Source organism: Bufo bufo, chromosome 4 (assembly GCF_905171765.1).
Source record: "Bufo bufo chromosome 4, aBufBuf1.1, whole genome shotgun sequence".
Taxonomy (NCBI): Eukaryota; Metazoa; Chordata; class Amphibia; order Anura; family Bufonidae; genus Bufo; species Bufo bufo.
The window spans coordinates 407,358,795-407,375,084 of record NC_053392.1 but is presented as its reverse complement, the minus strand read 5'-3'; the positions used below and the strand labels follow the sequence as shown (position 1 = coordinate 407,375,084).

The window sequence follows — 16,290 nt, the reverse complement described above, 5'->3', positions numbered from 1 at the left end:
AAATGATCTGCATGGCCCTCTTCAACCAACACCCATGAACACTCCTCAGGACCATAACCTTTACAGTGAATGAAATATTGAAATTTATTACGGACCTCTAGAATCTATCACTATTCTTACTACAAATTCTGTTTTGCCTTTCACCTCCTATGGACCGGGAGATTTATTTGAAACCAGAGGAATAACATATTCTTTCAACGATTTGTGAAAAACATTATGGAGGTCATCTATCAAACTGGTGTAAAGTAGAACTGGCTTAGTTGACCATAGCAGCTAATCAGATTCCTTCTTTTATTTTCCAAAGGAGCTGTCCAAAATGAAAGGTTGAATCTGATTGGTTGCTATAGACAGCTAAGCCAGTTCTACTTTACACCAGTTTGATAATTGACCCCCTAGGTCAGTGATGACTAACCTCCGGCACTCCAGTTGTGGTAAAACTATGACTCCCAGGATACTCCATTCATTTCTATGGCGTTCTGAAAACAGCCAGGCAAGTGTGCATATTGGGAGTTGTAGTTTTACCACAGCTGGAATGCCATCACAGTTAGCCATCACAGCCATAGGTATTTTAAAGAGTCAGGTAACTTCAGGTGAAAGGATACAGGATAAAATTATCTCTAGAATTTTGTATGGACCCATAAAATTTGGCATACATTTCTTGGACAGTATCTTAAGCCAGATATTATTTATTTTTTGTAGATAACCAAACTTTCTCACTCACCACAAAATTAACCCCCTGAGATCTCCTGTTGGCAGTTCTATTTTGAATAGTTTATCAGATACTGTACAACCTCCGCCTCCGGATTATCCAAATAAGATGACCCGAACAAATACACTCCAGGGTGGAAGCCACGATTACAATAGAGCAGCGAAACATTCGTAGAATTGTTGTTATTAATAGCCCCATTAGCCAATGACAAATACAAAACTCAATCCCTTTGATTGTCAGCAACATAACACCTCTGATACTGTTCTAATACGTGATTCAACCTCTTGATCTGCCTGTTAGTTTCCCAGTGCAAGGCTGATGAAAACGAGAGGGTGATACCTAAATTCTTACAATAAGATATGCAAAATTTAATTACAAGTTGGACACAAAGAATATTGGTGATAATTCCTTTGCAGAACGAAATGAGACACTACCATCCAGATCACGGTCTTCTCTTGGGAGTGTGGAAGATCCGTAATAAAATTCATGGAGATCTGTAACCAAGACCTCTTGAGGATATGCAAAGGACAACAGATCTCCAACAGGCAGACCTAGTTGGCCAGCAATAATGCATTGTCATGTAACTCTGACAATAAAGGGGTATGAAACCCCTTAAGAACAAAGAATTTACCTTTAGGAGTTCCATCAGGTACCTGAATCTGATTAGCGGAGATCTCAAAGGCCAGATTAGGAAAAATAGCAGAAATCACAATACCTGTGCGCAAAATCATAGGCTCAGACTTCGTGGTTTGAGCGGCACAAAAGCTTCTGGTCAAGGCGTCAGCCTTCATGTTTTTGGAATCTGTTTTTGGAATCTAACCTATAGGTAACAACAAAGTTAAAGTGTGTAAAAAAAAAACTAAGTCCAACTTTCCTGTCTAGGGTTAAGTCTTTTAGAAGACTCTAGAAACATCAGATTCTTGTACTTTGTAAAGACCACTACCTGGTTTCTGGCCCCTTCCAGGAAATATCTGCCATATTATACAGCTAAAAGCTCACGATTGCCAATGTCATAGTTAGCTTCAGCAACAGAAATTTTCTGGAGAAATATGCACATGGTTTTATGCAAGTGAAAGTAGATGTGCTCTGAGACAGAACCGCTCCCACTCGGACCTTAGAAACGTCGACCTCCACAATGAAAGGTCTATTCTGATCCAGTTGGGTAGGAATGGGAGCTTTGACAAAACGTTTTTTTGAATGTCTCAGGCAACAATAGCCTCCGGCCTCCAATTAACTATATGCTCACCTTTCTTTGTTAGATCTGTGAGAGGTTTGGCTATAACCAAAAAATTTCTTATAAATTTTGTATAATAATTGGCGCAGCCCAAAAACCACTTCAAGGCCTTGAGAGATTTTGGTTGAACTGAAGACCAAGACCTTTACCGGGTCCATACTAAAAGAATACGGGGATATAATATAACCCGAGAATGGTATCTCTTTCACACAAGACATTTTTGCAATTTAACAGATTGATTATAACGTAATATCTGTAATACTGTCTTCACTTGAAGAACATGAGAGTCCATATCGGAAGACTACACTAAAATATAATCTAAATAGACAACCAAACATTTTCTTAGAAATTCCCGAAACAAGTCATTCAGCAAATTTTGAAAAACTGCAGGGGTATTATTGAACCCAAATGGAATCACCAAATACTCAAAGTGTCCCTCCAGGGTATTAAAAGCTATCTTCCATTAATCACGCTCCTTGATGCAAATGAGGTTATAAGCCCCCCGATGGGTTTAACTTGGTGAACCATTTAGCTCCCTGGATCTGATTAAAGAGGTCAAGTCAGTCAAGCGGTCTGAGACAGCCATCCTTCTTTTTAATAATAAAAAATCCCGCCCCCATAGGAGAAACAGACAGTCCGATATGCCCCTTTACCAGACTTTCTTTAATGTAGTCTCTCATGGCCTGGTGTTCTGGACACAACAGATAAAAAATGTGGCCTTTAGTAAGTTTGGAGTCCGAATCAACTTAATCTCGCAGTCATAGATTATGTGGGAAGGGAGAGAATTAAAGCTAGGTTAAGCAAACAACTTGGAACCCATTAATGAGATTAGACAATTGCCGAGGAATCATTTGCAACAAAGCCATGGATATAGTAGAAAGATAGTCCAAACAATCTCTACCCCAACTCTCTAATTCCCCTGTTCCCAGTTAATAACAGAATTATAAACCTGTAACCAAGGTATTCCTAACAAGACATCAACAGGTAGTTGTATATAGGTAATGTTATCCAGCTCACCTGGTCGGCGTGTAATATCCCGTGGGCACAGAGTCAAGCCAGCAAGTTCCTGGACGTAGACAAAGTGAAATAGAAAAAAACGATTCCGGCACTTATTTTTCTTCCCATAAAATCTTCCTCTTTATTAAATCACATCATATGCGGGACAGTATCACAGACAAGCTGTTTACGCGTTTCGGAGACCTTCTCCTTAGTCGTAACAATGTGTTCTGGGAGCTTGGAGAAATTTAAAGACCCATGCACCCTCCCCCATCTAGTGGGTGGTGGTAACATGATGTCACAAATCAATCAGCTCACAGACTCACACCTGAAGCATCATTCTCAAAGAACATAGATTAAAATGGCCCCACATGATACGCTTCCCACATCCCCGCGCTTGGGCTAGAGCAGCACAGGCAAAAAGGTCTGTCTGCAAAGCACAAGCGCAGGGTGTGCTTTACAGACAGACCTTTTTGCCTGTGCTGCTCTAGCCCAAGTGCGGGGATGTGGGAAGCATGTCCGTGGTGACGTCGCAGGGCTGCGTCTGTGTGGGTGACGTTGCTGGGATTTTGGGCATGCGCGGTCTGACTGTGAGGACGCGGACCTTTGGCGCCCCTGTCCATGGACCGCCGTGTGAGTTTTTTTACTTTATTGATTATGATCACTTTCAATATGGATACACAGGTGATTTCACATTGTAATAATGTGTCTTATTGTCACTAATTAATGCACTGTTATGTTTGTATTATGATTATCACTTTTGTATATGATGTAGTATATCATGTAAATCACTATTGATGTAACTTTCACAATGCTGAGATGCTTATTGTATTTTATACGTGGTTTTTTATTCTTAGAATACTTTTAATTGAATTATTGTCACTTTATTTGTTGCTATGCATTGTGGGTATATATACCCTTGTATGACACCATGTTGTATGCTTGAGAAAGACCGCATTAAGCGGTTGAAACGTTGCATTTTTTCACTTTATTTGGAGTGCTGCCTCATCCTTTTGATGCTATACTTACCTATAGCCGTTTGAGCCTGCGGCTGTGAAGATTACCTGCGCCCACATCATCGGTCTTGTGCTGCTGTGACTTTTTTTGTTTTTTTTATCTTTCTATCTATATATATTTATTTATTTATATCAAAGGTTATATAAATATATATACATATGTGTGTGTATATATGTGTATATATATATTTATATATATACCGCAATACAGTAACAACCCTACGATACACCCAAACTACTCTAACACAATATAATTCCAATTCCACCCCACAAACTATCTACACATACACTTACATACACACGTTAATATCAGCGCCCACCCTCCTAGCTACACACTGTCCCTATGGGTTATCAAATTCAGGGGTATAGGACAATGCAGGCCAAGGGTTACAATGCAAGGCCGAGATATAGTGGGGGTTAATCAGGGATTAGGGTTAAGTCAGGGGTATAATATTACAATGCAGGGGTTTTAATGCAGGGCAGGGTATATCAAGGGGTTATCAACTGCTGGGAAATGCAGGGGTACAGTTGGAATGCAGGGGTTAATGCTGAATATTGGTGGCAGTGGGAATGCAGGGGTTATCAGGGGTACAGAGATAGGGGTTAAACAAAGGTTTAATATTCGTTGGTGGTATAGGGAAAGGGTTGCTCAGCCATCCAGGGGTTAATGCTCATCTCCAGGGGTACTTTCTCGTTGTAGGGGATGATCCTAACTGATGCTTGTATTCTCTCTTGGGGCTGCTCGGTTCAACTGATGAGCACACTACTTAAATCCGGCGGCGCTCGCTCCCAAGCAGCTCGCGCTGCAGGCCCTGCCGGAGGTGCTATCAAAAGGCAGAGGATCTCTATTAATCCTCTGTCCTTTGAAGTGACCGAAACTGGACATAATTGTCCAGTTATCGGCATCTCCCCCCTGCAGGCTCACTGGTATGCGCCCACAGGAGGATTCCTCAGCTGGGGGGGCACCTGTAACTGGGGGATATTTTTGCTGGCATTCAGGTTAATATAGTATATACATGTATACGCAAACACCCATATCTATTTTTATATATATATATATATATATATATATACGCAACCTGGGGCATATTAAATATATATAACAAAAAAGCAACAGCAGCACAGTTACAAGAAAATAAGTCTGGTGCAAATCCTCAGGGAAGGTAGGCAACCATTCCTCTGTATAATATATCCCAAAAATAAGGCAGCACTCCAAATAGGGTGAAATGGTGATGACCCGTTTATTCCCAGGCAACGTTTCAGCCCACTCAATAGGGCCTTGGTCAAGCAAAGCAATAGTGTCACACATCAGTATAAATACCCAAATCAGGTCACATGATAAATAAGTGAACAATTGAACACATGGTGCATCAAAATACTTAGTCACGTGATCATACACAATCTAAAATATCAAGATTACACAATAAATACATGATTATACATAAATACTAAAAGGACCACTGTGATTTTAAATAGCAATAATAAAAAATACATCTTCAAAAACTACGATCTGTGTACAATTATAAGGTGATAAAGTGCCAGTGCTTAGTGTTGGTGAAGGGTTAAAAAGATTAGGACTAGCTAGTAAATCACAGCTGACCTATATTTGTTAATAACATAAACAAAACCAGCGTATCATTGGTGGTTCAGTGTGTCTGCATGTAGTCGGCGTTCCCTTGTGCTCACCGCGCAAGTGTGGGGCCGGACAGTCAACCCCACCTCTCTCGGACGCAAGCGGCACTCCTCCCAGCCACTGCCCACGTGACCGAGGACATGCTGACGAAGAGCGCGCCGCCCGCAACGGAGGGAGAGAGGGGCGGACCATGTGACCGCACCACGGCCAATCAACAACAGGGGCGTGGAAATCACCTTGGTAACCCCGTAGTTTATATACCTACAGGCATGTGAATGCAATCGTACTGTAAACAAGATCATCAGTGGGATCATTTACTAAAAACTGGCTAAACGCCAATGGTAAATAGTGTATACAAAGAACATATATGAGTGATACCCCAAAATCGCCACGGGGGCATCCAATAAAGGTGACCTTGCGACAAACAACTGCAGCGTGTCGCTCAACACGTAAATGTAAAGCGGCACGCTACAAGATGGAGCAACATCCATATCGCCCCAGCCACCCACAAATAGCAGTACCACAGGAGATCAAAAGCGACTAAATGCCAACTGGATAGTGTAATGTTAAAGGTGCAGCACTAGACCGGGAGCCCTGACTTGGGCCCCACATCACATCACGATGAATTACAGGCGATGGAGGAACTATGCAACAATACACTAAACATGGCTAGGGTAGCAGGCATTATAGATGACTCCCTATACACTCTCCTTTTAGTGACACACCCTAAGACCCCTCTCATTTATGTATTACCTAAAATACACAAGTCTTTAGAAAAAAAAAACGGCAGGCCAATAGTATCGGGTAGAGATTTGTTGTTTTCTAATATCGCCATTTGCCTTGATAAGGTTTTACGCTGTTTTGCTGTCAAATCTTAATCTTTTATACGTGACACGGGTGATTTTCTTGATTAAAATTTCAAATGTTGTGGTGACCCCAACCACCATATTGGCATCTTTTGATGTGACTAGTCTCTACACCTCTATTAACCATGATAGGGGTGTTGAGGCTATTCGGAGATGCTTGTCTCATACTAATTACACTGAAGAATGCAAGGAATTCATTATTGATCTCTTGAATATAGTAATCAACTGGATCGACACCACCAGTGCATATGCGGGTGTACCTCCTAAATATAAATCAACAAAGAGAACTGGTACCACAAAATACCCAAATATCAAAATTTATTAATGAAACATTAAAAACATACATACACATGTACAGACATGTGGAAACAATATAAAGTCCCTGCACCGGCAGCTCATGAACAATCCCATAAGATCATATATAGCATAAAATATGGGCTATCTGGTACTAAATAACATATACATGCGGACTATAAAGACAATCATGAAATCCTAGATGTATAGTATGACTCTAGCAGGTATGGTGACTAGCGCTATATCCACCGATATGTGGAGTCTGGTGCGCGCACACATTCGCAATATAAACCCAAGATCGTGCTGAGCAAGTCTGAGTCTCTCTTACCCGATGCCCCAGGATGTATGGATGAGCTGTCGCTGCTTGGCGTGCCCCTCTACGCGCGTTTCGCTTTTGCTTCTTCAGGAGGAGTCCACTCTTGAATATAGTGTTGAGGTACAACTACTTTGCATTTAAAGATAGCTACTACAGTCCAAACATTAACTCAGTAATGAGTAGCTCCGCCGTTATTGTTGAACACTTAAAAAATTTGGTTCGGCATGCTTGATGCAAGCGTTTCCATGAGGTGAGTGGGAACATTTCTCCAAGTGGTGAAGACGGCCGTACGAAGGCCATCTACTGTCTGGAACTGTTGTCCATTTTGTAAACTTCCCTTGCCATCCATCCCCAAAGGTTCTCAATTGGATTTAGATCAGGGGAACACGCAGGATGGGCCAAAAGAGTGATGTTATTCTCCTGGAAGAAGTCCCTTGTCCTGCGGGCATTGTGTACTGTAGCATTGTCCTGTTAAAAAACCCAGTCGTTACCACACAGACGAGGGCCCTCAGTCATGAGGAATGCTCTCTGCAACATCTGGACATAGCCAGCGGCCGTTTGACTCCCCTGCACTTCCTGAAGCTCCATTGTTCCACTGAAGGAAAAAGCACCCCAGCTCCACTGTGGCGCGTAGAAAACATCTCAGGTGGGATCTGCTTGTCATGCCAGTAACGTTGGAAACTATCAGGGCCATCAAGGTTAAATTTTTTCTCATCAGAGAATAAAACTTTCTTCCACCTTTGAATGTCCCATGTTTGGTGCTCTCTTGCAAAGTCCAAACGAGCAGTTCTGTGGCATTCAAGGAGACGAGGTCTTTGAAGACGTTTTTGGTTTTCGAAGCCCTACAGTCTGAGATGCCATCTAATAGTTATGGGGCTGCAGTCAGCACCAGTAAGGGCCTTAATTTGGGTCGAGGATCGTCCAGTGTCTTGACAGACAGCCAATTGGATCCTCCGGCTCAGTGCTGATGAAATTATTTTGGGTCTTCCACTTGACTCTTTTGTTCCATAACCCTCAGGATCATTTAAGAAATTCCAAAGGACTGTCTTACTGCGTCCCACCTTAGCAGCGATGGCGCGCTGTGAGAGAACCTGCTTATGCAGTTCAACAACCCGACCACATTCAAAAAGGGAGAGTTTTTTTGCCTTTGCCATCACAACGTGTGACTACCTGACAGAAAATGACAATGAATCCACATCTTTACACAGATTTGGCCTTTTAAAGGCATGTGGTCCTAAAATTTGGATCAGCTTAAAACAGCCTGTTTCAGTTTAATCATTATTTTCAATTAATTGAATGCTCAAAAAATGTTTTGTCTCACTCTCATTTATTCTTGTTGCATGTTGAAGCTCTACTTGGAACCTTGTTAAGATCCAATAATGTAAAATATGATTTTTTGTAATTTTTCAAGTGGCCTTAAACTTTTGATCAGGACTGTACCTTCAATTGCGGGGAACCGCTATGGGTTCAAATATGGCGCCAATGTACACATGTCGTACCTTGGGGCGGACTATGTCTATGTGTCCCACCACCTCAGCCATGTGCTGGGGTGGTGGAGATACATAGATGATGTGTTTGTGATCTGGGATGGCACGGAGGGTGGTTTGTTGGACTTCTATGGCTTTCTCAATGTGATTGACCCAGACATCAAATTCACCCTGATTCATTCTATGGAGCAGATCCACTTCTTGGACACTATGGTTAGGGTTCAAGGTGAATCACTAATTACAGATCTTTTCATTAAACTGACGGACTGTGACAAACTTTTGCGTTTTGATAGCTGTCACCTATGTGCAATGATTAAGTCTCTGCCCCGTAGCCAGTTTTTACACGTACAACGGATTGTCAAAGACCCTGAAACGCGGTCTCAGAGACTACGTGAAATGGCTAACAAATTTATTCACAGGGGATACCCTAGACGGTTGGTCCATGGACATTGGATAGACTAGAAGTAGATACTTCGGTGAGAATCAATAAGGTGGTTTCAGAACGTGTACCCTTTATTTCGACTTACACTGGATGTAGCTACCAGATAGCAGCGGCTATCAAAAAACACTTGCCCATTTTGAGGAGCAATCTGAGTCATGTTAAAGAGTTCCAGGCTCCCCCTCTCATGTCGTACAGGAGGTCTCCCAATTTGCGAGACAGGCTTGTTAAGACGGAAATAGGGGGTAAGTGACTTAGTCAGTCTTACATAGGCATGAAAAGGAAAGGATGTTCCCCATGCTTGAACTGTGTGAACTGCAGTTACATGCTTAAAGGTGATAGGTTCACTCACCCAGTTCTGCATACACATGACATTCACCATTATCTAACATGTGATAGTGTTTTTGTAATCTACCTACTCCAATGTCCTTGTAACCTCATTTATGTATTGATTTAAAAACACGTCTTAACCAGCACAGATACACCAAAAAAAGAAAGACTTACCAGTATATAAACATTTTGCCGAGGCTGGGCATAGAGAAAAAGATCTCATATTTAGGATCCTTAATCACATCCCCCTCTGAAAAGAGGTGGAAATAGGGAAGAAGCGCTGAAACGGCGCGAACTGGTATGGATTTATCGTTTACACACTTTGAGACCCAATGGGTTAAATGGGGGTTATTTGACAGATAGATGCTGTTCTCGTTCTCATCATGGAGTGTCATCTTCTGTTCTGCCTGTCTGTATGATTATGTCATAGTGTCATAGACAAATTAAATTCATATATCTGTATATAATAAGTAATATATAAGTAACCTATGACCTGATTTCTGATATTTCAAGCCCCTGACATCAATAATGGCAGCATTTTTCAACTTTCTGCATTTTTAAATTTTCCCATTGAAATCAAAGAAATCTGATTGGTTGTTTTTGGCCCCACCCACTTTTCTGAATTTTAATCCTAATCCTAAATTGTCCAACTGTACCAAGTTTGGGGACCCTGCCATTAACAGTGTAAGATCAGCGGCAGTTTTAAATTTCTCCATTAAAACAACTGACTAAAATTTGATTGGCCGTTGTAGACTCCGCCCACTTTTTATAAAATTTTGACCCCAGTCACCCAATGACCTATGGAGCCAAATTTGGGTATTCTGGCTTAAATACTGTAGGAATGACAGCAATTTAAATTTTCTCATTAAAGTCAATAGGGAAAATGTGATTGGTTGTTGTTGGCTCCGCCTACTTTTTCTATTTTTGAAGTGGAAGTAACCTATGACCTGATTTCTGATATTTGAAGTCCATGACATCAATAATGGCAGCATTTTTTTAATGTTCAGCATTTTTCAATTTTCCTATTGAAATCAAAGAAATCTGATTGGTTGTTTTTGGCCCTGCCTACTTTTCTGAATTTTAATCCTAATCCTAAATTTTCCAACTGTACCAAGTTTGGGGACCCTGCCATTAACAGTGTAAGATCAGCGGCAGTTTTAAATTTCCCCATTAAAACAACTGACTAAAATTTTATTGTCCGTTGTACACTCCGCCCACTTTTAATAAATTTTAACCTTTGTCACACACTGACCCACCCTGCCGAGTTTGGGTGCTGTGGCTTAAATACTGTGAGAATGACAGCTTTTTAAAGGTTTCTCATTGAAGTCAATAGGGAAAATCTGATTGGTTGTTTGTGGCTCCGCCCACTTTTTAGAGTCCCCAAAATGTGACACAAATTTTCAGGTCGACCCCCTTACTAAGTGACCCAAGTTTGGCGAATTTAACTTAAAAGCTGTACGAGTGGCAAAAGTTTTAAATTTTCCAATGAAAGTCTATGGGAAAAAATGGGATCTTCGGGGGGCCGCCCCAGGGGCCCGCAGGGTGGGATCGCTTAACAAAGCACAAGCAACCTATTCGGGTATGTGCCGAACAAGTGTGCAAAGTTTGGTAACTGTACTCCTAAAACTGTGGGAGGAGTAGCGTATAGAAAATTGCAAAATTTTCATTGGCCGTTGCTAGCTCCGCCCACTTTGGGGTGTCCCCCCAAAATTAACAGTTTTGTTCGGGGTGACACCAACAATATGTGATCCGAGTTTGGGGAATGTAGCTTCAAAATTGTGCGAGTGAGAGTGACTTGAAAATTTTCCCTGTCAAAGTCTATGGGAAAAAAGTGGCGTTTGGGGGCCCACCACAGGGGCCCGGAGGGTGGGAACGGTTATTAAAGCACAAGCAACGAACTTTGCTATAGGACGAAGAAGAATGGAAAGTTTGGGGTATGTACCCCCAAAACTGTAGGGAGAGTAGCGTTTAGAAAGAGAGGGGGCGCCAAGAATAATAATAAGCTGAACCACCAATGAATAACAGTATGTTGGCTTTTTCAAGCCAACATAATTATTGTGCCTGGCACATATGCTGTGCTGGTGCACTGAACTTGCACAAAATGGCCGCCGACACCCACCTAACTAATAGAGATGTCGCAAACATAAAATTTTCCGTTCACGAACGCGAATTTCCGCAAATGTTCGCGAACCGCCATAGATTTCAATAGGCAGGCGAATTTTAAAACCCACAGGGACACTTTCTGGCCACAATAGTGATGGAAAAGTTGTTTCAAGGGGACTAATACCTGGACTGGGGCATGCCGGAGGGGGATCCATGGCAAAACGCCCATGGAAAATTACGTCGTTGACGCAAAGTCGGGTTTTAATCCGAAAAGGGCATAAATCACCTAACATTCCTAAATTGTTTGGAATAACGTTCTTTAAAACATCCACTGTGTGTATACGTTCAGGTATGATGTTGTATCGATCAGGTAGTGTAAGGGTTACGCCCGCTTCACAGTGACAGACCAAACTCTGACAGACCAAACTCCCCGTTTAACGCACCGCAAACAGTCCATTTGCACAACCGCAAACTCCCCATTTGCACAAGGTTGGATACCAAGCTAGCCATGTCCCGTTCTTTGTCCTCACTGACGTCATTGAAGGTCTCTTCCTTCACCCAGCCACGTACAACACCAAGGTGACAACAAGCCCCCTGGGACGGCTGCTGTGGTTGGTCTTCCACCTCCTCAAAGCCACCTTCCTCCTCTGACTCCTCTTCTTCAGACTCCTCTCTCTGCATTGCCGCAGGTCCAGCAATCGACGACGACAAGGCTGCTTCTGGTGGTGATGGTGACCACAACTCTTCCTCTTCATGCTCATCTACGGCCTGATCCAGCACTCTTCGCAGGGCACGCTCCAGAAAAAACGCATATGGGATGAGGTCGATGATGTTGCCTTGGGTTTGACTGACTAGGTTTGTCACCTCCGCAAAAGGACGCATGAGCCTACAGCCATTGTGCATGAGCGTTCAGTAATGCGGCCAAAAAATACCCAGCTCCGCAGAGGCTGTCCTCTTTTTTTTTAAATTAAAAAAATCTGTTCTTATCAGTTTAATCTCTGTTTTGTCCCCTATCAGGGGCCAGTGTATGGAATAGATTTTAGGAACTGGGAGATGGAAAAAGATGGTGGCTCGGTCCTCTTACTTCCAATTTGGGGCACTGCATGTACGCCGTGCAATGTACTGTGCCACCCTATATGAGTGGTGTGTTAAGTAGTACTATTCTTATCCGTTTAATCCCTGTTACGTCCCCATCAGGGGACGTGTATCGAATAGATTTTAGACAACCGCAAAGAGTTGTCAATAGTTGAGACACTCATGACATAAATTTTATTCCTCTATGCATCAATCTTGGTGTAGTGATGACTGTGCTCGTGCGCACGTTTGGGAGATTGCAGGCAATGGGGTTTTTTCAAAGCCTATGGTCGTGCTGAGGTAGTTCAGTGACAGTTAAGTGACCCAGAAAACAATGATTCTGCAGTGTGGGCCCATTGTTGGCCTAGTAGACTTTAATGATCACCTTAGATGATCACAAAGAAAATTAATGTTTTTTCTATGCAAAATTATCCAGCCGATCGCTTTTGGTCTGTTCACAATGAAGCAACGACCTTATCATCTGGGGTGTGCCAACATTGCCTACACACTCATAGAGGTGATCGCTTCATTGTGATACGCAAGCCGCTTCACCACAACAAGGTAACGATCACGAAGGGGAATTGACACATGTATGTGCCTTTTTTTTTTGTTTTGTTTTTGCAGCCACAGTGCAGCACCAGAGGTCAGAAAAATTAGGCATGTACACATGCCTGAAAAAATAGGTATTGTTGCAGCTGGAAAAATTGATGTTTTCCAGGCAGAAAGTGCACTAAAACATTGCGGCTTGAACCCTAGTTGGTGGCGGAGAAGTCATGCAAGTCATCCGGCATGCAGAGATTAAATACAGCAGCGTCTGGACCATTTTAAGCCCAAGTCATCTCATCAGGCCTTTTTTAGTCAAATGCATCCCCCACTGTCAGTCCCTTCAGGATCCATGCCTCATTCATCTTAATAAAGGTGAGGTAATCTAGACTTTTTTGACCTAGGCGACTTCTCTTCTCAGTGACAATACCTCCTGCTGCGCTGAAGGTCCTTTCTGACAGGACACTTGAAGCGGGGCAGGCCAGAAGTTCTATGGCAAATTGGGATAGCTCAGGCCACAGGTCAAGCCTGCACACCCAGTAGTCAAGGGGTTCATCGCTCCTCAGAGTGTCGATATCTGCAGTTAAGGTGAGGTAGTCTGCTACCTGTCGGTCGAGTCGTTCTCTGAGGGTGGACCCCGAAGGGCTGTGGCGATGCGTAGGACTTAAAAAGCTCTGCATGTCCTCCATCAACAACACGTCTGTAAAGCGTCCTGTCCTTGCCGGCGTGGTCGTGGTAGGAGGAGGATTACTTTCACCTCTTCCCATGTTAGATTCCCGTTGTGCTGTGACATCACCCTTATACGCTGTGTAAAGCATACTTTTTAACTTGTTTTGGAACTGCTGCATCCTTTCCGACTTCCGGTAATTCAGTAACATTTCAGCCACTTTCTGCTTATACCGAGGGTCTAGTAGCGTGGCCACCCAGTACAGGTCGTTCTCCTTCAGCCTTTTTATACGAGGGTCCCTCAACAGGCATGACAGCATGAAAGACCCCATTTGTACAAGGTTGAATGCCAAGCTATTCCTCATCCTCACTGATCTCATTGAAGGTCTGTTCTTCCCCCCAGCCACGTACAACACCACGGGTACCAGATAGGTGACAACGAGCACCCTGGGATGCCTGCTGTGGTTGGTCTTCCTCCTCCTCAAAGCCACATTCCTCCTCTGACTCCTCTTCCTCAGACTCCTCTTCCAGCGTTGCTGCAGGTCAAGCAAGCGATGATGATAAGGCTGTTTCTGGTAATGATGATGACCACAACTTTTCCTCTTCCTCTTCACGCTCATCTACGGCCTGATCCAGCACTCTTCGTAGGGCACGCTCCAGGAAGAAAACAAATGGGATGATGTCGCTGATGGTGCCTTCGGTGCGACTGACTAGGTTTGTCACCTCCTCAAAAGGACGCATGAGCCTACAGGCATTGCGCATGAGCATCCAGTAACGTGGCAAAAAAATACCCAGCTCTGCAGAGGCTGTCCTAGCACCCTGGTCATACAAATACTCGTTGATGGCTTTTTCTTGTTGGAGCAGGCGGTCGAACATTAGGAGTGTTGAATTCCAACGTGTCGGGCTGTCGCAAATGAAGCGCCTCACTGGCATGTTGTTTTGCCGCTGAATATCAGAAAATGCGCCATGGCCATGTAGGAACGCCTGAAATGGCCACACACCTTCCTGGCCTGCTTGAGGACATCCTGTAAGCTTGGGTACTTATGCACAAAGCGTTGTACGATCAGATTCAACACATGTGCCATGCACGGCACATGTGTCAACTTGCCCAAATTCAATGCCGCCAACAAATTGCTTCCGTTGTCACACACCACTTTGCCAATCTCCAGTTGGTGTGGGGTCAGCCACTGATCCTTCAGGGCGGACAGGCCTGCTGGTCCGGTGTGACTCTCTGCTTTCAGGCAAGTCAACCCCAAGACAACGTGACACTGTCGTATCCGGGATGTGGAATAGCCCCTGGGGAGCTGGGGGGTGCAGTTGATGTGGAGCAAGACGCAGCAGCAGAAGAGGACTCAGCCGAGGAGGTTAGCGAAGAGGATGAAGTAGGAGGAGTAGAGGAGGTGGCAGCAGGCCTGCCTGCAAGTCGTGGTAGTGTCACCAACTCATCTGCAGAGCCACGCATTCCATGCTTGGCAGCCGTCAGCAGGTTTACCCAATGCGCAGTGTACGTGATATACCTGCCCTGACCGTGCTTTGCAGAACAGGTTTCAGTGGTCAGATGGACCCTTGCCCCAACACTGAGTGCCAGACATGCCATGACTTCCTTTTACACAATAGAGTACAGGTTGGGGATTGCCTTTTGTGAAAAAAAATTTAGGCCGGGTACCTTCCACTGCGGTGTCCCAATAGCTACAAATTTTTTGAAGGCCTCAGACTCCACCAGCTTGTATGGTAAAAGCTAGCGGGCTAAGAGTTCCGACAAGCCAGCTGTCAGACGCCGGGCAAGGGGGTGACTCTGTGACATTGGCTTCTTACGCTCAAACATTTCCTTGACAGACACCTGACTGTGGGCAGATGAGCAGGAACTGCTGAAGGTGAGTGGCGGATGGTTGAGAGGGGGCAAGGAGGACAGCAGTGGTTGACGTGGCTGAAGATGCTGGACCAGGAGGAGGATGGTGGCTTTGAGTTTCTGTGCTGCTTGTACTCATCATGTGTTGATCCCATAGGCGTTTATGATGTGAGATCATGTGCCTTCGCAAAGCAGTTGTACCTAGGTGGGTGTTGGACTTCCCACGACTCTTTTGGCACAGGTTGCAAATGGCATCGCTGTTATCAGAGGCAGACACACAAAAAAATGCCAGACTGCTGAGCTTTGCAATGATGGCATTCTGGTGGTGGAAACAGCATGCGTTGATTGGCGTGCTGTCTGGCTGACCCCGGGTGCCGATACATGCTGTCTGACTGTGCCACTAGCTCCTTGGGACGACCTCCCACTGCTTCCAACTCGTCTCCTCCTCCTCTCTGTCTCCCCATCAGAACTTTCCCCCTGTTCTTCTTCTCTTCGAGCGGGCACCCACGTGACATCCACGGACACATCGTCATCATCAACCACTTCACTTGTATCTGACAACTCAGCAAAGGAAGCAGCAGCGGGTACAACATCATCATCACACCGTACATCCATGTGTGTAATGCTGCCTGACTGAGACATATCCCTGTTATCTACATCCTCTGGCAATAATGGTTGCGCATCACCCATTTCTTCCAACTAATGTGTAAATAACTCCTCTGTTCCAGATTCTCT

At 43.9% G+C, this 16,290-nt stretch overlaps 1 long non-coding RNA gene across 1 annotated transcript; it reads left to right on the top strand.

Annotated features, from left to right (window-relative positions):
* Positions 1 to 1,545: 1,545 nt before the first annotated feature.
* Positions 1,546 to 11,149, top strand: LOC120997181. The gene is made up of 3 exons (XR_005778109.1): positions 1,546 to 1,556; positions 9,684 to 9,688; positions 10,925 to 11,149. It is a non-coding gene; the product is annotated as an uncharacterized LOC120997181 (long non-coding RNA).
* Positions 11,150 to 16,290: the final 5,141 nt, after the last annotated feature.